At 36.1% G+C, this 25,948-nt stretch overlaps 1 protein-coding gene across 4 annotated transcripts in view; it reads right to left on the bottom strand.

The window, feature by feature from the left end:
* Positions 1-24,004, bottom strand: part of LOC140158242 (uncharacterized) — an 82,090-nt gene extending 58,086 nt beyond the window's left edge. For all 4 annotated transcript variants that reach the window (XM_072181356.1, XM_072181357.1, XM_072181358.1 and 1 more), the window contains exon 1: positions 23,822-24,004. The gene's annotated coding sequence lies outside the window, so the exon portion shown is untranslated. The remainder of the gene's footprint in view (positions 1-23,821) is intronic.
* Between the last annotated feature and the right edge of the window lie 1,944 nt (positions 24,005-25,948).

A 25,948-nucleotide genomic window follows, 5' to 3' on the forward strand; every position in this document is an offset into this window, starting at 1 on the left:
GCAGAATATGGGAGAAATAATCTTCTGTGGGACACTAAGTTTAAAATTGGACCTCTACAACGTCTGTCATCAGTGGCGGCACCAGGATTTTTTTTGGGGGGGGGGGAATTGAAGTACTTTTGAACGTTCAACCACAGGCCGTCAATGGTTCAACACTTTGTTTTAACCATTTTTGCCTGTATGTAATCATAAATTAATGGTAAATTTTATTGTTTTTTTATGATAGTTGAAAAAATAAAAAAATGTGGTCAAAGTCATCAAAGAAAAGTGTTAGCACAGTCTTACACCCAACGTGATTTGTACTTTTCAAATTCCAAAGTTCAATATAAAAACCCCATTTCTTTTCAAATTGAACTTTTCCCGCGATAAAAATTATAAAAAGCCGTAGAACGTCTTTTTTGAATCAATCCATTGCAATGGGGACTCATGTCATAATAAATAGATGGGCTGAGAAAGTATTTATTCGACCATCCGCATCAGGAAGTTTTGTCCAGCAAAATAGTTATATTTGTGTCGTGTTCATTAGGAAATGAATTTGGAGAAAACCTTCTGACAATAAAATACTATGCTGAGCCATCAGCCTGGGTGGCTCACGCTCCAGTAATTTCAGATGATTGAGCCCAGTAATACATCAAAGAATGTCTTCCAATTCATGAAAACAAATAGATAATCAGCTTATCGGATTAAAAGCTTACAGGGAAGGTCTTGCTTCTCAGCGAGTGTTTGTAATTATCAGGTTTTCTCCAAATTCTTTCTCTAATGTGAAACCCCGCTGTTGAAATACGGTATTACGCTATTTTTAAAATGTGAACATGGTGAAGATGAGCTAAGGTTTTCAGAATATATCCAGCTTATATAAATACATTATTTATTTATTTATTTATTTATTTATTTATTTATTTATTTATTTATTTATTTATTTATTTATTTATTTATTTATTTATTTATTGGATATGAGAAGGTGGGGGCCTAGGCCTATTATTAAACTACACACATATTTGCAATTTGTTATTTCGTTTTGTTTGCTGAATACAAACTATGAGAAGGACATTTTTGAAAGAACTTTCGTACAAGAAAATATTATTTAAAACAATGGCTTCTACAGAAAACAATTCTTGTAAAGTAAATTATATTTACGTATGCAATGTTGCTTAAAACTACACTAAAGTTGTTGTTCTGTATGTGAAATAGTTAATTTCCCTATATCGTATTTAAAGTGCATCATATACTGGTCTATCTTGTGGGCTATCTCAAGTTCGCGAACGGTGACGTGACTTTAGACGCATCACATACTGGTCTATCTCGAAGCTTATCGAGATAGACCAGTATGTAATGCACTTTAAATACGATATCGGGAAATTAACTATTTCACATACAGAACTACAACTTACGTGTAGTTTTTAAGCAATATTGCATACGTAAATATAATTAAAGATTCCACTTAAATAAATCTGTTAGGTATATGCTTTAATTTAAAACCACATTCATGAAAATCCATAATCTAATTAAATTATAGAAAGGTAAACTTAATACGCAGATTTTCAATTGAGATTTTCTATAAATGCGTGTTTTTTCGAGAATAGTATGTGAAAACCGTATTTTGTAAAAATCATAGATAGTTCAAATTTAATATTTTGTAACTAATTATTTAGGATAAATTGAGGTCTGTAATTTGTTGAATTAGAAGAGCTTCGCAAAAAAGAACTATACACAATTTTCTCAGAAAAGTAAAAAAATTCAAGATAGACCAGTATGTGATGCACCCGACGATATTATTCTTATGTTTGCTTTTTCCAATAAAAAATATAATGACAAAAAAAAAAAAAATCACGTTGGGTCTAAGGCTGTGCTAACACTTTTCATTGATGACCACAATTTTTTATTTTTTCAAATATTTAAAAAATACAAAAATCCAAGCTTATTGAACAGACAGCAAGAAAGAAACAACAACGCTGCGAGTAATCACCTGCGCCCTCACACTCCTTCGCGCAGCAGCAAACATTTAATGCACCCGTTGTCACACTTTTATCGCTTACTAAGCGCTATAAAAGGCACTGGCTAACCCGCTGCAAGCGTTTAGCAGGTGCCTGTTTTGCCCGTCGTACCTGTTCAGCCCGGCGCAGCTCACTAGGACCAGCATAATAGGGTTAGGGTTAGGATTAGGATTAGGTTTAGGTTTAGGGTTAGGGTTAGGGTTAGGGTTAGGATTAGGGTTAGGGTTAGGGTTAGGGTTAGGGTTAGGGTTAGGGTTAGGATTAGGGTTAGGGTTAGGTTAGGGTTAGGGTTAGGGTTAGGATTAGGGTTAAGGTTAGGGTTATGATTACGGTTAGGGTTGTTCATTGGTATACTAGTAATAGTATACCGTGTGCGCGCGCTTTATTCCGTAAACAATAAGTATAATAAATAGACGACTTTCTAGCACAACCACTTGTAGCATAGTGTGTTGTGCTTCGACTATGGGTCGAAAGTTTGCTGGTTCGAACCCCGGTGGACCCTTGGTAGAATTTTAAAACTTGTTTCGTTTCTTTTTATTAAGTAAGAGGAAATAGTAGCCTAAGTAACTCGACAACGGAGCGCAACACAAGGCAACACTATTAATAGTAAGTATTTCGAAAGGTGTGAAGAGGCACGCTTCGTAGCGCTTGAATAGGTACCCGTCGGATATCGTGAAAGTGTGACAGGAGGCTGTTTAATACCAATATGCTGCGAGTGATTAATCACCTGTGCCTTCACATTCCTTCACGCTTGGCTTCTTCTGAAGTATACATTCAAAACACAAATCCAAGATTTGTAAAGTATGGAGTAATAAATTAGAGAGTTGACAGGAAGTTAAAGGAGTTAATATTTGATTTGTTTTAAGGCATCTAAACCCTAGATAAGGCATCTAAACCCTAGATAAGGTGTCTTATCCTTAAATAAGGGACATAAGCCTAAAATAAGAGAAGTAAACCCCAGTCCTGGCAGTCTAAACCCCAGATAAGGCATCTAAACCCTAGATAAGGTGCCTTATCCCTAAATAAGGGATGTAAACCCAGGTTAAGGCAGTTTAAACCCCATATAAGGGACATGAACCCCAGATAAGGCGGAAATGACACACTTATGCTTCTGCTCTCATTCAAAAATCAAATTTACGCTCTACCAAATGGGGGCCATCATGGATTTCTGGGCAAAAATTATGTTATAACGTCAAATTAATGTCAGATTCGGATTTCTTGGGGTCGACTTACCCGAAAAAAGTGTCTTTGTACACGATTTTTGGTACTGTGGTTCAAAACTTTTTTTTTTTTAAGATGGCGTCCGCCATCTTGGATTTCTGGGTAAAAATGAGGTCGTAATGTCAAAATAATGTCAGATTCAAAATCCTTGTGGTCGACAAATGCAAAAAAGTGTCTTTTTACACGATTTTAGGTCCTCTGGTTCAAAACTAAATTTTTCAAGATGGTGCTGGCCACCATCTTGGATTTCTGGGTGAAAATGATGCCGTAATGTCAAACTAATGTCAGAATCGGAATCCTTGTACTCGACATATCCGATAAAGTGTCTTTGTGCATGATTATAGGTTCTCTGGTTCAAAACTTACATTTTCAAAATGGTGGCGGCGGCCATTTTGGATTTTGGCCTCTAGCGAAAAATGCCGGGATTTTCGCGAGGGACATGGAGGCTATTTTGTTTCTAAATGGTCCATAGAAGTCGAATCAATCGTCAAACCTTACTAGCCAGAGAGTGGTCACCAAAGTGAGTTTTTTCACTTAACTATTAGTGTGGTTTTCTGGCAAATGCAGCTTTGTAAATGTTTTTTACTATCATATAATAAACTGAAAATTTCATATTTTCGAGTTCCGACTGATTTTGCTTGATCGCATCACATATGTTAATACATTGATCTGATAGGAAATGAGTCAAGGAAGTCAATAATCCCAAATTATATTTACATGAATATGCATGATACATCTTGCGGCACCTCCCCCCTCCCTAGAAAAAGTTTGCACATGGAGCAAAAAGGACATCCCTTGATATCATGCTTATATCACGCATAGGATCTCATTATAAAACCTTGGATATTTATAAATCTATGATACTGTGGCAAACCAGTAGCGATTGAGTTTTCCATTGGTGAACACAGGCTGAAGTCCGTTAAAGATGCTCCGGAAAAGTTTCTTGGTGTTTTAATAACATTATGTAACAAAACCAGTGATCATTTCGAGGTGGTGAAATCCAAGTTGTCTGCAATGATTGAGAACATCAACTCCCCGGGGGGGGGGGCACTCACATTTCCCAGCTATACGGGTATGTGCCGCGGCGACGACCCCCTTTTTCAGAGCCACTGGCCGTTCCTTAGACCCTCTGAATTCATTGTTTGCCCGCTCTGAAGCCCCAATAGACCATCGATTTCCGCTCTCATCGGCATCTTGAGAGACGTGTTTTCTGTCCTACTATTTCAAGCCCAAAAGCAGACCCAAAAGCTACTTTTGCGAGCCCAAACACTTCAAAGAGAATTTTCCATTAATTTCTTCCCCATTGAAACACATTGTAAGGAATAAGGTGAACTTTGGGTGGGATTTTGGGCTCCTTTAGTAGTGGCAACACTGGTTGACTGATAATAAATAAACATTGCAGCAATGACGATCGCGAGAGTCCAGCTGGTGAACATTTAGCTAGAAATAAATGATTTTGAGATCTCTTTTTGGAATAAAATTGCCAAATATGAGGAAAAGTACCTTAATAATTATGTACACATCCTTGCAGCTCTCCATAAACAATGAATTAAAAGGTAATTTACGATCTACTGGTCTAGTGAAATCGGGAGTGGAATGGCTGTCAAATTCTGCACACTTCACTCAATCATCTCATGGTATAAGCATGACAGTTCAATGTAGTCTAAATGTTTTTCTATTCGGCACTGAAAAAAATAATTCTTGTGGGTTTGTTTTTATGGTGGGCTTTTGTAATGCTGCTATAATTATCAGTAGGCTTATAGCATAGATTGTAGGTCTACAGGGTCTAGTAATTTTGATTTGAATGCTGTTTTGCTTTGTTGAGGTTTCCATCGTATAATGGGCCAAACCAGACCTATTTTGCATTAATGATTTTCCCGATTAATAATTTAATGCACAATTCAAAGTGAAATCGATTCCTTCAAAAATCTGTGGCAAAAACGCAACAAAATTGAACCCTGGTTTGGCCTGCGGGTTTAGTTTCCGAGATTTTTCAGATTTTGGCGGCCGATCAGTTCCCAAGACCCCCCTTTTGGCCAGTCAATCAGTTCCCAAGACCCCCTTTTGACCGGCCAATCAGTTCCCTAGACCCTCCTTTTTGGCTGGCCGATCAGTTCCTTAGACCTCAAGTTCGAAACTGGCGGTGGCACACCCCTACCAAAAAAAAAAATTCGAGTGCCCCCCGGGATCAACTCATCCTTAATTCGCAATGAGTTCAAGCTTAGGATCTATACCGAATATTCAATCCCATCTATTCGGTATCTTCTCATGACTCATGAACTCACCGACTCTCAGCTCGAAACCCTTGATCATACACATACGAACGCCATCAAATCTTGGCTCCAAATGAAACCTTGTGGGCCAACTCTAGCTATCATTTTCAGTCCAGATGGCTTGAATATGAAACGCATATCGGACATATATCTAGAAAGCCATACCCTCCTTTACGGCAGATCAGTCACCTTCGCTGATGATCGTGTGCAGAATGCGCTTCAGTCCAAGTTAGAACGCGAATCGAAGTGGACAAAAAAGATGGCCCGTAATGGCATTCGCACTAGCAATTCAATTGTTGCTGAGGCTATTGAGATTCAACCTTCAAATAGATGATCCGCCATCGAAAAGACCATTCAAAGCATTCTCAAAAACAATCGCACGGACTATTGGAGAGACTATGTTCGTCCCTTATTACAGCAAGGGAGAATGCTTGAGGTTATATGTGCTGAACAATCTGATCTTAACTGGCGTTCTATAATTTATGATCTTCCCAAAGGGGTCTTGTCATTTGCTGTCCGCTCCTCCATCGACTTCTTGCCTGCCCTTTCCAATCTAAAAACCTGGGGCAAGCGGAGTAATGCTCGGTGTCCGCTCTGCAAAAACAAAGAGACTTTACACCACATTCTCAATAATTGTTCCGAGTCCCTTAAGCAAGGGAGGTATACTTGGAGACACGATTCGATCCTGAACTACATTGTTCAGTGTTTAATCTCCCTTTCTAAAAACGACGATGTGAAGGTTTATGCGGACATCAAGGGCATGACCTCTTCCGGGTGTACAATACCTCCAAATATTTTGCCTACATCTCAACGCCCGGACATATTTTTGTACAATGAATCTGCCAAAAAGGCTTTGATTGCCGAACTCACTGTTCCTTTTGAACAAAATATAAAAACAAATCTCATGATCGTAAGCAAAACAAATATGCCGGTCTTCTTTCTGATCTTAACATGGGGGGTGTGAAAACAGATCTTGTTTGTTTTGAGGTTGGTTCTCGTGGCCTGGTCAGTAAAGATAACGTTTCTCGTGTGCGTTCCATTTTCAAATTTTGCAAAGCTACTTTCACCAAAAAGGTCACCAATGACATTTCTAAACTAGCTTTGTTGGGCTCATACAACATTTGGAATTGTAGGAAAGAGCCCTTGTGGGATGACCTCAAACACCTCAAATTGAACATTGTTTAATCCTGTTTGTTGGCTCTTTTAAATGATTTTTATGCATTTCTTGTATGTAATTGTTTGTTTTTTTTTTTTTTTCCCTGCATTGGTCCATGCTGTTGTATTGCACTGGCATGTTGGCCATGTCCTGGGTTTTGTGTGTGCTTTTTAACCTTGTTTGTTAATAAAGTAATATGGTGATGACCCATATGCCACCCCTCTTGTGTCCTGGCGTTTTATTTGTCTCAACATTGCTGTAGACATAAGTTATCTGTTATATAGCTACAAACCAAGAAACAATGCACATACAATGATACAACAATACAAGGTAAATAGAATAAAATGCATTAAGATAAATAACATATAATAATACACATAAAAGCAATGCAAGGAGATATTTTTGTACAATGAATCTGCCAAAAAGGCTTTGATTGCCGAACTCACTGTTCCTTTTGAACAAAATATAAAAACAAATCTCATGATCGTAAGCAAAACAAATATGCCGGTCTTCTTTCTGATCTTAACATGGGGGGTGTGAAAACAGATCTTGTTTGTTTTGAGGTTGGTTCTCGTGGCCTGGTCAGTAAAGATAACGTTTCTCGTGTGCGTTCCATTTTCAAATTTTGCAAAGCTACTTTCACCAAAAAGGTCACCAATGACATTTCTAAACTAGCTTTGTTGGGCTCATACAACATTTGGAATTGTAGGAAAGAGCCCTTGTGGGATGACCTCAAACACCTCAAATTGAACATTGTTTAATCCTGTTTGTTGGCTCTTTTAAATGATTTTTATGCATTTCTTGTATGTAATTGTTTGTTTTTGTTTCGTTTTCCCTGCATTGGTCCATGCTGTTGTATTGCACTGGCATGTTGGCCATGTCCTGGGTTTTGTGTGTGCTTTTTAACCTTGTTTGTTAATAAAGTAATATGGTGATGACCCATATGCCACCCCTCTTGTGTCCTGGCGTTTTATTTGTCTCAACATTGCTGTAGACATAAGTTATCTGTTATATAGCTACAAACCAAGAAACAATGCACATACAATGATACAACAATACAAGGTAAATAGAATAAAATGCATTAAGATAAATAACATATAATAATACACATAAAAGCAATGCAAGGAGATATCACAGGATAGCCCTTTAAGCCCAAAGGCTTATTTCCGAAGGGGTCCTTTATACATAGAAGGGCAAAAAGGTATAAATAAAAACAAAAACATACAAATATATGTAAAGTCTGCACAAAAAGTAACTCAGCTGTTTTAAATATGCCTATAGATGCAGAACTAATAAATGTTTTCACAATATTTCAACATATAAAGAAGGATGATTTATTTACGCGCATTTTGATAACCCCATTTGTCCAATTTTGTTCAATATTGTTTTTTTTTTATGACACCAAGACCCATTTCTTCACCATTCAAGCACTGGTCAATAGTAAGACCTAAGTATTTAACCATGGAAGAAAGAGATAAGAAGGAACCACAACGAACGCATTCACTTTGTTCACTCCCTTTACCGACATTTCATTGCACATCCGCCATCGGCGATGTGCATTCTTTTTACCGCGTTCTTCTTCTTTCTTTCTTTCTTCTTCTTCTGTCAACACTATGATCAGCCATCGTAGCCACATGCTTTCAGGCATGTTGACCATACTTGGTCAGTATAACCGTTTGGTGGTGCCACAGATGTCACATGATCAACTTCCGGTCAAATGTCATCCACTTCCGGTCAATGGCCAAAATTGGAATCAAAGGTCATTAAGGGGTCACTTCCGGTAAAAGTCTGAAAAATTTGTAAAAATATTCAAAAAATCACTGTCTTTACAAATTACATAGCAGAGAGTCGCCATTAGCACACATGCATTGCTATTATCTAGGGTCTTTAGGATGCCTACAGTTTTGGGGTCAAAGGTCATTAAGGGGTTACTTCCGGTCAAAAACCAAAATTATCAAAAAAGTTTAAATTTTTTATCTCAAAATGTAAACAAACCAGAGTAATATACCCATCATACATGAATTAGTGTTACATGGTGTATGCATGGTATTTTTTATTTTGTTGGTCAAAGGTCATTAAGGGGTAACTTCCTGTTTTAGCTAAATAACTTCAAGAATTTTTATCTCAACAACTAAACATAGTAGAATTTTTTAATTAAAAGTGGAACAATGCATTTTGTCGTTGTATATAAGGTTTTATTTTCATTGAGGTCAAAGGTCATTAAAGGGGTCAAAGGTCAATCATAAATTAAAAAAAATCATAATCCATGTATAAGTTCCGATAAAGCTGAAAATTCACCAGGAATATTCCTTATGACATCCTAAGCACTATGTAATATTTTTGCGGGGTCAAAGGTAATTAAGGGATCACTTCCGGTTCTCACAGATTCGGAGTCATAACTCATTTGTCACTGCTGGCTGTGCATCCTCGCGGTCGCAGGCGAACGCAATCAGATCTCGTTTACATTATTGATTTTTATTTAGGGTCAAAGGTTATGAGGGGTCACTTCCGGTGTTAAACAAAATACCTTCTAAAATACCTGGCGGTTGTGCATGCTCGCGGTCGCAGGCGACTTTATAAGTTCCGATAAAGCTGAAAATTCACCAGGAATATTCCTTATGACATCCTAAGCACTATGTAATATTTTTGCGGGGTCAAAGGTAATTAAGGGATCACTTCCGGTTCTCACAGATTCGGAGTCATAACTCATTTGTCACTGCTGGCTGTGCATCCTCGCGGTCGCAGGCGAACGCAATCAGATCTCGTTTACATTATTGATTTTTATTTAGGGTCAAAGGTTATGAGGGGTCACTTCCGGTGTTAAACAAAATACCTTCTAAAATACCTGGCGGTTGTGCATGCTCGCGGTCGCAGGCGACCGCAGTTATATCTAGTTGACATTGTTATTCATGAGGATTTACTTTGATCAATACCCTGCGTTAAATGGGTGATTGGTATTGTACTCCATGTATTTGTATGTCTTCTGGAGCGTGTCTGGAGGATGATTTGAACTAATGACCTTCCGTGCAAGCACCCTATAGGATTTTCTCTGGTGACGTGATCATCGGTCATTGATGGCCTACATCTCTTTCTTTAATTTTGCCCAATTTTCCCGAACTTTGATGACTTTTTTCTCAGAGTTGGCAATCTTTTGCACTGAAACGAGTTAGCTAGTTACGATTATACACATATAAGCTATTAAATTAAACAGGTTTCATGTACCGGACTCAACCGGAACATTGTGCATTATTTAAGAACATTTTACATCTATTTTTCTTCGAAAAAGTCATCAAAATCTTACATTATTTGATAAAGATGAAACTCAGCAAAAAAACGGCCGATTTTGATGACCTTTTCGATGTTTTAAAGGACATTTTCTACACAAAACGATCAAGAAAACAGTTTGACTGTAGATCCCAAAACAAAGCTACTATAAATGTTCAGAGCATCAGTGAAATTCCAGAATCTTACCAGAGAGTTGATATTCTTGAGAGGGCACTCTATTCACATGGTTTCTTTTCCAACGCTAAAAGATCACGAATTTTGGTGGTTTGCAAATGAAAAGTGTCCGCACTATCGATTGATTACGTAACTGTTATGAATAATTTATTAGGTTTTTCAATGCAATCGCCTCGACCCATTAATACATATTATCTGTATTATCGAAGTACTTGGAATAGCAATACGGTGAGTTCACTGAACTACGCCCTAATACTGATGGAGTTTTAATGGCGTTAATCCTCTCCATACACAGATGAACAAATACAATAGATGAAGGTCAGCACGTATGACCTCCTGCGTGACATGTTATATGAGATGTACAAAAACCTGAATATCATAAAGATCAGTATTCGTTTGTGCATATGGACTGCACATTTACGTTGCTAAATATTACTCATTATATATTATGACAAATATTGGTATTATGACAATACGGTATATACATTGTATATAAAACGACTAATAGATCCCACTATCATGGCGTCAGGTCAATGGTTCATCATATCCCGTATGTTTCTTAAAATTCATTCATATTTGAGACAACTTGCTGTGCCCATTTTATAGGTGCACGGGGGCCACAAGGGTGATACTAATTTAATGCTATATTTATAAATTGAATACGTGTTCCCGATTGGCTCTATAGCGATTTCACAGAAATGGTATTTCTAGTACACTGCAGCGTCGGACTCTAGCTGAGAGCGTAGCCTAAGTCATTATGGACTCCAAGAAAGGCTCTCCATACACAAATGCACAAACACAAAGGAGGGTAGTCTCCTCCATGGCCAGCTTGATTTCGATGGAGCGAAACCAAATTGCCTGCGGAGGAGACGGGTCATTTTGCCATGCAAATTATTCAGTGTCAGGGCTCTGATCTTACTTCCGGGTAGCGCTTGTTTGTTCGTGGATGGGTTTGCTATAGTTTTTTTCCAGTAATGATTTCGCCAAGCATCGATCGCGGTAAATGGATCATACATGAAAGGAAGTACCATTGATAGCTTTTCTTTTCATGCGTCAATAGATAAGCGGATTAAAACTTGGCCGATCGAAGTCGTTGTGGTTCCTTCTTATCTCTTTCTTCCATGATTTAACTGAGGGAGTAGCATGAATTGTTTGCTCTTCACACTCAATGGTATAATTTTGCCAACTCTTCAATTTACGTTTTGTTCCAAAAAGAATGAGTTCTGTTTTACCCATGTGGAGAGACAGTTTATTATCAATGAGCCATTTGTTACAGCTTTCCAGATTTTTGCTAAGCTGCTGCCCAATGTTTAATGGATCTTTATCAGAAACCAAAAGAGCGCTATCATCTGCATACTGAAGGAGCATACAATCAACACAGTTAGGCATGTCGTTCACGTAACAAAGGAACAAAATGGGACCCAAGATACTCCCCTGTGGAACTCCACATGTTAAAGCCATAGAGTTAACATTAACAATCTGAGATGACAGATATGACTCAAACCATTTAGTGGAGTTCATTCCCAGAGCAGTTAGCTTATGACATAAAATAGAGTGATTAACACTGCCGAATGCTTTCTGGATGTCAAGAAGCACCATTCCAGTAAACAGACCAGCACTGATTTGGTTCCTGATATGATCTTGAAGATAGATAAGACATGTGTCTGTGGAATATTTACCTCTAAAACCTGACCGAAATTTAAATAAGATGTTATTTTCTGTGAGATACTTGTTAAATTGTACAAACACTGCTTTCTCCAAAATTTTGGAGGCCACAGACAAAATACTAACAGGTCTGTAGTTGCCTACTTCCAACCTGCTCTTCTTTTTATATAATGGTTTGACCTGGGCAATTTTCATTTCACTTGGAAACACTTCAGTCCTGATAGAGAGAGTAATAATAGTTTAGTTTAGATTTATTTGTACATAGGCCCTTGGCCCTTTGCACTACAAACATAATAATTACATATGAGGAAGACATATAAATAGCGTGAAGAAATAATTACATAAATTCAATCCTTTCACGAAGTTTCATAGCATGAAAAACAAATAATGAAAGACCACTGATGTCAGATGGTGTGTCTGAACTCATGAGAGAAATGAATTTTGGGGGACCCGGTTCCGATCTGTACCTGAGTGGAAGATATTTTTGACGAATCTTATCAAAAAACTTGCAGACCATGACAAAATGATATTCATCTTCAATATTCCCATCCCTGCACAGATCACAACCCCGGTCCTCCAAATCCAATTTCAGTCTTCTACCTGTTTCAATCTTGAGAATATGACTGGAACACCTTAATTTAGCTAAAAAAACCGCCTATATGAGGCGTGCTTTACATCTAAAAGATATTTTTCAGGAGTCATTATTGATACTTGAAAGTGCAATAAGTGCGTAGCTTATCAAGTGAAGTTACATCAGAATACCAGTCTTGTTTTGCAACATCTTCAAGTCTTTGTTTAAATAATAATAGATGTTATTGGAGTTTTAATGACCTCTGCAGCATCTTTCAGAAACGAGCCGGCAAGCTCGTTAAATGTTGGTTTGGGTGACTTCCTTATACAGAACGTGAAAAAGTGATCACTTAACCCAGTTGTTACCATATTGACTGATAGACTACTGATAACATTGTCATAAGTACTTGTACTTGTACTTTTCGACTGCATTGCAAATAATATTATTATTGAAAGAGGCTATAATCTAGTTTTTACACATATTACACTTACTTTGTTTACAGGTAATGAACCTAAGCAAAGCCAGGTACCGCCCACACATCACTAAATGTGATATCACACACACGATTAGTCTCCACTGGTAGGGAACGTTCATAAATACTTTGGTGGGTGACTGGAAAATTTTGATTTCGGTGTTTCAAAACTGTTTTCCCCCCCCCCCCCCCTGTCTGTATGTTAAACTTTTAGAACCCCCCTCTTTATGGACTCAAAACCTTTTGACCTCCCCCCTTTGTCTGTATACACCCAAACTTTTTATCCCCCCACACACACACACAATGCAATGAAGTATACTTAAAATACTTTGCTCTTGTTTCCTTTAATAGGCCTATAATATAGGTAATGCTTTATCATTTTATCAGTGTCATTCTTACAGGCCTCATGTCTAGTATAGGCCCTAGGTCTAAATTGTCCATATGCTCATGGCATATAATATATTGCTTTCAAACCAGGTCTCACAAGTTATTGCACGCGCGGATGTATTAGGGGCGTAGCCAGCTTTCTTGGTGGGGGAGGGCAAAATAAAATATCGGGGACAGAGACGAAAAACAATTGCAGTTGCTATACCCGTTTTGTTTTTAGGGACTGTACATGTCTTCGAGCTTCAAAAAAAGCTCTACTGGACGATGTGCGTATTTTGTATTTTATACTATTTTCGCCCATGATTGGATAAAAAGCCGGGGCTATATTGTGCCAATGTGCGCTTCGTAGCGAGTAAAAAAACTAAAACTTTTTTGACCCCCACCCTTCTTATGGGTTTCAAAACTTTATTGACCCCCCTTTGCCACGTCCAAAACTTTTTGACCCCCCTTTTTTTTGGAAGGTCAAAACTTTTTGACCGCCCCCCCCCCCCGGGCCCTCCACTAAGGTATTTATGAGCGTTCCCTAAGCAGGTAATGAACCTAAGCATAGCAAAGTACTGCTCAACACATCACTGATATTACACGCACGATTAGTCTCCACAGAGACTGGTTCTGTTTTGGTTTTGGCAACATGTGCTTATTTAAGCATCAAGCGGCAAGTTCGCGTAAAGCTGGCACCCGGAGCTGGCAACCAAATTATTCGGGTATGCTGATTTCAAAACTTTTGTCTACCAATCTATATTTGAACCCCGTACCCCTAAAAAAGACCCCCAAACCCCTTACAAAATCATACAGGGGGCAAAAATTTAACATGCTCTAAATTCACCAAAAGGTCACACAAATGTGTCCCGTTCTGACAAAACCAAGAACAAGTCGCATTTTTGACATTTCATGATTTGAATAAATATGTAAGCACGGGACAATAAGCTTCAAAATGATACTAAAATTATACCATCAATATTTTTCAAGTTATGGATAATTTTGTAAATGATACCTTGATATTTTTGATGAACTGCTATTCTGAGAATTGGGCTAATTAGTTTCCTGGTTTACACAGGATTGAATATGGATATCATAGTTCAACTGTCAATTATTGATTAAATAAACCCCTTTTTAATAAGTACTTACAGGATCTGAAAGTCTACTCAGTCCCAAGGTCAAATACCATGAAATTAAAAATTCCAAAATTTGATCTTTTTATGGGAATGTCATCTTTAAACTAAAGGCCTATAACTCAATAAAAATTCCCTTTAAAGGGAAAGCCAGCTTCAATGCAGAAGAGGTCTTGTAATTAGTTTGGGTGGCAGGCATTTTTAGGATCACTCTTTTTTATGATCCATCATGTTTCATGACAGTCCACCAAACCATCAATGATGAGAACATGCACACAGAAACAGCAAACCAAACATTAACTCCTATAACGTCCTGTCAACTCTTTAATTAATTACTCCAAATTGTTCTGTCTTTTTGTCTTTTTTGCCTTTTAGGCTACCCTTAGCTCAAAACTGCCATCCTATACTTGCCTTATACATGCACATTAATTTTATATTAATTTTTATATTAATTCGCAATTTTTACTTAATATAGCACATTATAAAATGTATAAAGACTGATATTGTTCAATATAATAAATAATACCCATATCAAAAATAGGTCCTGAAATTGCATCGAATTTTTCCCGTTGAAAAGACAAAACTGATGTTTAGGATATCAATAATTATTATTTCATAAAGGACATTTTGAATCATTTTTATCCATAAAACGATACAGGATATAGGATATTTTTAAGAGTTGACAGGTTTGCTGTTTCTGTGTGCATGTCTCATCATTGATGGTTTGGTGGACTGTCATGAAACATGATGGATCATAAAAAAGAGTGATCCTAAAAATGCCTTCCACCCAAACTAAATTGCAAGACTTCTTCTGCATTGAAGCTGGCTTTCCCTTTAAAGGGAATTTTAATTTTAATTTGACTTTAACATCCATAAAGATTTTAATTCTGTTATCAATACACTCACATCTCATGCTGTGTTGGTCTCCAGGAGGTCTGCAAATGTAAATCTAAAAACGCCTGATAACAAGGATACTATAATTTTCTTTCGTTGATATGCTGTGGTAACTATTATAGGCCTGGCATATAACTTCTAATGTCATATTTCCTTCAAACCACAACTCTTGAAATTATCACTCGTTTTCATTCGTTGAAACGGCAAAACATACTTTCTTTTTCTTACAAATCAAATGGTAGGCATTACATTATATTTTCACCATAAAAAGGTCCGCAAAGTAATTCAAACCAATGCTAGTAGGCCCCCTACCCTGTAATCTCTTTAGCAAACAGAGACGATCTCCGAATTCTCGCTATTCGCAATAAGGGCGCCGCCAGCGGTTTGCGATGTAATCGTGATGTATCATGGGAAAATCGTGATGTATCATGGGAAAAGATATTACCATGCTATTACATAGGAACACGTGACAATATTTTTTAGTTTGTCAATATAACGGTATTACACGCAAATCGATAGAGAAAAAATTAATTGTGCACATTTCAAATCACATTATTAAGTATTATTGAGTATCGATTCGCGTGTAACACCTTTATTTTGACCAGCTAAAAAATATTGTCACGTGTTCCTATGTAATAGCATGGTAATATTCGTATTGCGCGGACTTGGATGTCGACCTTTTCCCATGATACATCACGATTACATCGCAAACCGCTGGTGGCGCCCTTATTGCGAATAGCGAGAATTAGATAGCCAGCTGTTAGCTGGCGAAAACATGCCTGGCGACTTGTTCCGGGTTTTGTTGGAGCTGGTCACATTGTTTGCCCGTATAGTTACCAAGTTATGAGGCTCAACAGGTCCAAGGTCAATGTTATACAGGGGTGAAAAATGAAAGTTGGTCCGATTCTCGTAAAAATGGATGCAAAGTGATCCTCAAGTTCACGGGATTCAGAAAAAGAAAAGTTTTTTTATCTGCTATGTCATGTTCAGAAGATAGATGATGAATAAATACAAATTCCATTGATGGAATCTTACATATCTTTGATGTGTAACATGCTAACTAGACATCGCAGATAAGGCAAACTATTCTTATTCTAAAACCTCTAAGCTAGGAGAACAATTTGCCCCAGCTTAACCCATACACAACAAGCAACACGACCTGTGACCTTTTGTGCCCCATAACTTCTTAACGACAGGTCGTACACGCACAAACATTACACATCTGGGATACATGGGGCCCGACGCATAATTTGGCATGTTTGAAAGTGTTATCGGAATAAAATTATTTTTTGACCCCTATACGATCCTATGGGGTCACGGTCTCAAAATATTGCTTGGCAGACAACAGATTCGAGTTCAGCATACCCAAATTAACAAAAATAAGCAAATAAGCTGGTTGCCAGCTTTTACGCAAACTTGCCGCTAGGAAAGCGATTTTTCCAAAGTAGAACCACTCAGAAAGTTATTGACCTTTTCAAATCGATTCAAACCCGAAGCATGAAATAATTCCGATCGCGCGTGCATACTGGTCCTCTTCAGCATCATATACAGTGCGAAGTTCCAATGTGTAACAGCCATCCCACGATGAACTTTCAAACTGTCAATTACGGATGAGAGAGGTACTTTTGCCCCAGGGATACTCAATGTGCAATCAAACGTAAGAGACTAACTTGTGGAAGAGGTGGTGCATGTTTTTTTGTTCGGTAACCCATGTATTCCAACCGTTCAAGGTACCTATGAATAATTAAGCAGGTGACGTATTTACCATCTCTAAAGACGTAGTGACTAGTGTTTCGCCGAATACAAAGTGTTTGAATGTCAATTCCCATTATAATCCATAATTATTCAATTAGTATTGTTTATTATTTCTACTATTATTATTACTATCATCATTAATCATTCATAAAAAAAACAAGAATTATTATACAATGTATGTTATTATTTTTTTCTCCTTCATTGTAACTTAACATTTAGATGTTTCATGACAAGTATAAAATAAATCAATCATCCAATCTATCAATCAAGCAATCAATCAATTATTCAATCACTCCAGCGGTGTGCAGTGGCGTTGGTGGTTTTGAGAAATGTAATTTACCTGATTTCGCTGAGTAACATTTCCAAAAATATGTTGAAATTATTTGATAAAGGAATTATGAAAATCTGTCATTAAAAAACACAAACAAAACAGGCTGGTGGCTCAGCATAGTATTTTATTAACAGAAGGTTTTCTCCAAATTCGTTTCCTAATGTGATTAGGTATTAAGATATTCACATGTATTTTATAGCATTTTTTGCCCAAGCCAGGAAAATGAGGTTAGAATTTGTCAGTGAATAGAAAACCTTGAATTGGGTTGACCTATCTCCCAACTATAAGTAAAATGTTTCCTTAACCATGTTAACCATTGGCCCAAAGTTGCACACACTACTTGAATAGAGACCCAGGTAAAATTACAATCTAAAGATATAAAAAGTAAAGAAAAAATAGACAATCTATTCTTTTAAGGTGGTTATATCCCCTGGTAAATTTTGTGACTAATCTTGCATTTTTCTCAAAAAAAACTACACACTGGTATATTATACATGTTATAGGGGCAAGGAATCCAATTACTTCACTGAAATTTCAGTGATTCAAGACAAGTGGTTTATTATTATGTATGCTATGAGATGGGTTTATTCTAGCGGTACCTCTTTTCTTATCATAAATAAGGTACCGCTTGCCCTGACTGCTTGTCACTGAAATTCCAGTGTAATAACTGGATTCCTTGTATACATAACGTTTGTTACCAGTGTATTATTATATTTTGAGAAAAATTGATTACAGGAAATTATTATCACAATTGATACTATGAGTGATGAGCGTATAAGACTTCAAATAAAGAATTCAAATCATATTTCAAATCTATTAATTTGAGACAAACAGCTCATTGAAGATTTCAAATTTATTTTTTTGTGTGAAGAAATTGCTCATTAAGGGTAGACGAAGTATTGTTGGTCGAAGCAGCCAAAAGAATTTTCATTATCTAAATAAATAAAATAATAAATAAATAAATACAATACATTATTGAAAAATAACACTTTGATGTTTTGCAAAAGTTCATTCTACAAATCATATACTTCGAAAACTTGCTTAATTTATTATTGTTAATGAGTTATGTACGTTTAACAAAAGTGTTGTTGTTTCAGCCCACTTTGCAAAATAACTCAAGAACCACAGAACTTATAAAAGTATATCTGTGATATTTGAATTCTTCTACACACTCGCTATGAAATAATCAATTGCAATTTTTGCTCACTACCGATCGCAAGATGTTGTGAACTACCAAACGCAACAATTTAAAATAGTTGCTAACCTTAAATGATTTAAAGAAATTTAGCTTTCACTATAAATAGGGATGGCCATGAAAATTTGAAGTTTCTCCTGTTTTGTAGAATCATACCTTATTCAACCGGTTTGTTCAAAGATTTTGGAAAAGCTCGTTCATAAGCAACTGTATAAATATGTTTCTGATAATAATATTTTGTATACTGCTCAATCTGCTTTCAGAAAATACCACTCTACATGCACAGCTCTTATTAAAACAATTGATAAATGGAACATGGAAATAGATAATGGAAATTATGTTGGTGCTGTTTTTGTCGATCTCAGCAAAGCATCTGACATGGTAAATCATGAATTTCTTGTGCACAAATTACAGTCACTTGGTATTTCAGGAGTTGAAGGTAGCTGGTTCAAATCTTATCTTGAAAATCGAACACAGCATGTATTGGTTAATGGCAAAATTTCAAATCCAAATTTAATTAGATCCGGAGTTCCACAAGGATCTATTCTTGGTCCCTTACTTTTTCTGATTTTTATAAATGACATGCCAAATTATTTAAACAACTCAATTATTGACATGTATGCTGATGATACTTTATAAATCTACGTTTGTCACACTACTATTGAAAATCTCCTAAACGATGACCTTATGTCATTAAATAATTGGCTTGATGATAACCATATGAAAGCAAATGTAAACAAAACAAAGGTAATGTTGCTGGATACGTCATTTAAAACAAGACAAATTATTGATTTTAATGTAACTATGAATGATATTGTGCTTGAAAATGTAAATTCGTTTAAGTATCTTGGTGTTTCTATTGATTCAAACTTAAAATGGAATGATCATGTTAACAACGTTTGCCGAAATGTATGTAATGGCCTTGGTATCATGAGGAGAATTAAGCCATTTGTACCAAAGAGTTCCCTTATCACAATTTATAACACATTGGTACTTCCTCACTTTGATTATGGTATGGGTGTAGGGAGTAGTTGTACGGAAACTAATATAAATAGGCTTCAAAAACTCCAGAATACTGCCATGAGAATTATTTTATGTATGCCATTCCGTACACACATCAAAGATATGTTAATGACTTTAGGCTTCATGCATATTCGTAGTCGAATTGTATATAATAATGGGTGTATGATGTACAAAGTTTTGAATAATATGGCACCTGTTTACCTTAATGATTTATTTCATGCAGTTAGTTCTATCCATGCTGTACATACACGAACAAGCAAAGCTGGAAATCTTTACAAGCCTAGTTTTAATACTTATTATGGTAAAAGTACGTTTCAATATCAAGGATGTATCACATGGAATCTTATTTCAAAGGATATCCGATGCAAAATCATTCTCGTCTTTTAAAACAGCTTTTAAAAAAGATCTGAAATTATGTTAATGTATCTTGCCATTTATGAGTTATCATCTTGCTCTGCATTCTTAAATTATGTTTACAATTGCAATAGATTTTTAGCATATCAATGTATATTTCTTATGTATTTTCTAATGTGTTTTTTTTTTATCAATTATCCTATTTATGTATATATACTGTGTACCTGTAGCTGTAAGAGCACCTGTAGCCGTGATAGTGCTCCCGTGATATGGAGAATAACTTTCACCAAGTTTAAGTCAAATCAGATGAAGTTTAAAATGTAGCTCCTTGATGACCTTTGACCTCGGATGACCTCGATTTTAAGTTTTAAGTTTTTAAGTTTTTAAGTTTTTGATATCATGAATTACATCCACCAAGTTGGAGCCCGATCGGACAAAGTTTGGATTTTGAACCCTCTGTTAAGCCAAATCAGATGAAGTTTAAAATGTAGCTCCTGGATGACATTTGACCTCGGTTGACCTCAATTTCATTTCGGGCATGTATTCCCCTCGTATCAAGGATTGCACCTACCAAGTTTGGGCCTGATCGGACAAAGTTTGAAATTTGACCCCTCCATAATGACATTTGACCTCGGTTGACCTCAATTGTATCTCGGGCATATATATTCCCCTTGTATCAAGGATTACACCCACCAAGTTTGAGCCCGATCGGACAACGTTTGAAATTTGACCTCTCCGTAATGACATTTGACCTCGCTTGACCTCAATTTTATTTCGGGCATATATTCCCCTCGTATCAAGGATTCCACCCACCAAATTTGAGCCCGATCGGACAAAGTTTGAAATTTGACCCCCCTCCGTAATGACCTTTGACCTCGGTTAACCTCGATTTTATTTCGCGCATTATACTCCCCTTGTATCAAGGATTCCACCCACCAAATTTGGGCCCAATCGGACAAAGTTTTAAGTTTGACCTTTGACCTTGACCTCCGATAACCTTTCAAAACACCCCATAAACGTGGAATGCCCGATACCTATCTATATCCGAAATATCGGAACGATGCGTCGAAGCGCGGCGAAACGCATAGCCGGATAGACAGACAGACAGACAGACAGAGCTCATTATTTTATTAGTATAGATATCTTTTATGTCTTTTACATCATCATGTCTCTTAATATTATGGTTTTTATGGTTCGATTATATGTTTATGTCAATATTTATATTCTTATACATTTCTTATGGAGTTTCTAATGATTTTATCAAATATTCAATAATGTATATACATATCTTTTATGTCTTTTACGTCAACGTGTCTCTTAATCATGGTTTTATGGATGGATTATATGTTTATGTAAAAATTTATTTTCTTTTAACATGTAAAACTGTATTTTATACGTTAAGCAGGGCCCTGCTGAAAATCAATTTTATTGAGCAGGTTACCCTGTTGAAATATTGTGAAATAAATAAATAAATAAAAAACCATTTCATGGTTCAGCAAAAATAATAGTGTGCGTTGTTGACATGATATATTGACATGGTTGACGATTTTTTTTAATCCAGTTTCGACAGCCATTAGTGTTACTGGCTATGATTTAGTTCACGAACTTGACGTTAATTACAGAATATGTGGTTAAGCATGTGTGATAAAGTTAAATCAGCATAGCCCTACTAGTACAGTGCCTTTTTTCTTTAATTTTTTACACGCTATATTCGGAGACACGCTATACCCCGAGAACTGTGGGTTGTGAGCTATCACTGGGTTTTTAGCAGTTCTTAATAGTTTATAGCATGGTGTATCTCGGAGTATATAGTGTGTAAAAAAAGGCCCTGTGGTAGGGCTAAATGAGCACTGGGGGATCATGTTTCTCTATGTTGTCAACATTTTTTTGGTAGATTGACTTGATGAACTTGGGCCACGCATCCGAAAGGTATTATGTGTAGGCCTTTGTTATTTCCACAGTATAGACTTGCTTGGAAGCTTTGCCACATGTAAAATTTCTGTTTCAAAATTTGGAAGTTATTCTTTCAAAATAATTATTTACCATCATAACTTTGTAAAAATCTATTTGACATTTGAATTGTTAGGCCAGATAGTGGCCTTTCTTATCTTACTTTACCCCCTAGCTAATAAGAAAACGTTATCCATGTCCAGTCACATCAGTGAAGTTTGCCGTTCATCATTTTTGTCTAAGACGTATTGGGTGTATTCGGCCTTATCTGTCTGATAAAGCTACATCATGTCTTTTCAATTCAATTATTATATCACGTCTTGACTTCTTTCTTGACTGGTATCACCACTGACCAACTTAAGGGGGTACTACACCCCTCAATAAATTTGTGTCTATTTTTGCATTTATCTCAAAACTAATAACACAGTGGTAACAAAAGTTATGTATATTATAGGGCAAGGAATCCAATTACTACACTGGAATTTCAGTGACCCAAGACAAGCGGTTTGTTATTTATGATCAGAAATAAGGTACCGCTAGGATGTACCTCGTTTCCTATCATATATACTGAACCGCTTGTCTTGAGTCACTGAAATTTCAGTGTAGTAATTGGATTCCTTGCCCCAATAATATACATAACTTTTGTTACCAGTGTGTAATTATTTTTTGAGAAAAATGCAAAAATAGTCACAAATTTACCACATGGGTGTAGTACCCCCTTAACAGACTTCCAAGAATACAAAATTGCGCGGCCCGTTTTAAGCATGAAGAAAAGGAAATATGAGCATATCACCCCGTCATATATGAGCTTCACATGGCTGCCTTTAGAATTTCGGATTCAGTATAAGTTAGCTGTTTTTGCTTTTCGGCACTTTGAAGATACTTTACCAACTTATCTGTCTGCTACGCTCTGCACGTACAAACCAGCTCGACCACTTCGATCTTCTACTGAAAGATTATTGAAATCTCCCCGTGTAAATCTTAAATCGGCTGGTGAACGCTCCTTTCATTTCGCTGCCCCGGCTGTTTGGAATTCGCTTCCAAACAGCCTCCGTAACACACATTCGCTTACTCAGTTCAAAAAGCAACTTAAAACTCATCTTTTTCTTCGTGCTTTTCCGGATTCACATATGTAACTTGTTTGTCTTTATTGTTTGTGCGCCTTGAGTTCTTTATTATTATTATTATTATTATTATTATTATTATTATTATTATTATTATTATTATTATTATTATTATTATTATTATTATTATTATTATTATTATTATTATTATTATTATTATTATTATTATTATTATTATTATTATTATTATTATTATTATTATTATTATTATTATTATTATATTTGGTGTAATTAAAAGAAGAACATGGCTAACTCATGAAAGCCAGGCATATTTCCAATGGGTTCCTTATAAAATGAAAAACAACGACAAAACGAATAAAAATGCACAGAAATAGAAATCTGACGCTAGCAAAATGAAACAAAATTATATATAAAAGTGGCATCCCATTGGAAATCAGACATTGAAAAAGTAATTAATTATCCGTCCGATGCACACCCCCACGCCATACCTATATACAATGTCATTACCAAAGATTATGGGTAGACTAGGTATTGTTGGTCGAAGCAGTCCAAAAAAAATCGATTTTCATTATCTAAATCAATAAATTATTGAAAAATAACACTTTGATGTTTTGGAAAAGTTCATTCTACAAATCATAATATTTTGAAAACTTGCTTGATCATGAGTTATGTACGTTTTACAAAAGTGTTGTTGTTTCAATCCTCTTTACAACATAACTCAAGAACCACAGGACCTACAAAAGTATATCTGTGATATTTGAATTCTTCTACACACTCGCTATGAATTGATCAATGCTATTTTTGCAAAAGCTCAATACTATTCACAAGATGCTGTGAAATACCAAATCGCAACAGTTTAAAATAGTTGCTAACCTTAAACACAGTATTTTCACATATAGGTAAATGAATGTTGTTCGTACTCACCCTCTCGATGAATAGAATGTCTATCCTGCTCAGAGCTGGTCTTTCTTCCTCTCTTATCTGCTTGTGACGATCAAAAATACGTTAAATATGATAATGTAATTATTTAACTTTTTAAAACTATAATCAATAATTCGCCAAGAACATCAAAATCTCAGTCCCGGTACGGTACTTGGAGCTGATTTTATGTTCTGAAAATGTGTTTTCTGGATCAGGACCCTGGCCCTGACCGCTTTATCATTGAACTGGAAAAATTGCTATACAGATTGTAACAAAAAAAATTATACAATTGCAATTTCGCTTTTCAGAATAAAATAAAAGATATCATATGGTAACAATATTATATGCAGTGGAATCAGTACCATCTTGGCTCCCAGATGTTCTAGTTCGGATTCAAACGCTATATCGTAAAATCGATTTTCATGATCATCAATAATTGCGTTAGCGTGAACCATGGAGCTTCCACTGTCACACGTTTCGGATTTTTTTCTCTTTTATGTGACACCACCCGGTCCAGGGAGTCAAAATTTTGTTTTCGTTTTCGATACATTTAATGTAGCAAAGACCCAAAATATGAATTGTTTTCGAGATATTTAATGTAGAAAAGACCCAAAATATGAATTGTTTTCGAGATATTTAATGTAGAAAAGATCCAAAATATGAATAATGACCCGGGTCTATAAAAGGAATATTGACCCAGGTCTTATGAGGAGTGCCACCCAGGAGAGCGCACATTTTCGTCAAGGAGCTTCCAAGCAAGCAGTGAATTTTCTCTAAACAGTCTTTGATTACACTACACGGTTGAGTGCATAGCATTGGAAGAGCTGTGTGAGTTTCTAGCTGGAAAATAGACCTCTGTGATTGTTTTTTTGTCAAAACCTCAAGTGTTCCCTTCATCCAATCAGAATTTATTTTATATAGAACGAAATCTAACACTTCTCCCTAAAAACACATTTTAATGTTTATAGAAAGGCGAATATGGTAAATCTGTTGACAACGACCTATCCCAGCACAATTTTTGGCCAAAATGTAGGCTTTAAAAGTCAAAACCTCAAGTGTACTTTACAATATTTTTAAAATTGTATGTATAAAAAAGACGCTAAAACATGTAAAAGGAAAATGTAAGAAAGGACAGATTTAGAAAATAACGGGAACGGGATTAAATATTAAAAAAATGGAAACTGAAAATCGCAAGCTTAGCTTAGCAGCAAAAATTGTTTTTTTAAATGAAACAAAATTAGCCCATGTAGAAGAATCTAAAAAGATAGAAAGTAGCTAAAATGGAAATGTAGGCCTAAGGAGGGTCATGTTTACCTTTAAAATTTACCTTTTCAATGATTCTACTTGTTCAGTTATTCCTCCTGTTTTAGTGAATGCTCCCATTTACTCATCTAGCGGGGACCCGCGCGAAGCGCGGGTGTCCCGCTAGTTAAATGAAAAAGCACACTAATATTGTCCATATACTAGCCTCATTAGAATGAGCAATTCTCTTTAAATTGCAAATCTTGTGCACAAAGTTACTATTTTCGCCTGTTTAGTCATACGGTTGTAAATTCAATGAACTATGACTTTGCTAAAGAACGCTTACAAATTGATATGATATTGTTGGACTGTCAGAATGTTCAAAGTGGTGTCAAGCGCATTTGATGCCAACTGAGCATTGATAGTCGGATTGTCATAAAACGTGATGCACGTAATCACAAAATATAAGCGTCAAAACCATCAAGGTCATGTCATGGTTAACAGTTACTGATAATAGATAGTTTCATTGTCATGAAACTTGGTTGATATGAAATCCTTTGTATAAATAAGTAAGTAAGTAAGTAAGTAAGTAAGTAAGTAAGTAAGTAAGTAAGTAAGTAAGTAAGTTAGTAAAGTAAAGTAAAGTAAGTAAGTAAGTAAGTAAAGTAAGTAAGTAATTAACATACATTATAGGCTGATACCATTGCATGGATCAGCAAAAATGAAAGGGGTCGCGTGGTGTAAATGCGATATACAGTAGTATCAGTAATATCTTGACTAACAGAAAAACTACAGTCTTTCCTAAAAGTTCAAGTTCAAAAGCTATGCCTGATTTTACTTAATCGCCCGAGTTAACCTTGTTTGCCAACTTTTCGCACATCAAGTTTG

The sequence above is a fragment of the Amphiura filiformis genome, chromosome 8, assembly GCF_039555335.1.
Source record: "Amphiura filiformis chromosome 8, Afil_fr2py, whole genome shotgun sequence".
Lineage (NCBI taxonomy): Eukaryota > Metazoa > Echinodermata > Ophiuroidea > Amphilepidida > Amphiuridae > Amphiura > Amphiura filiformis.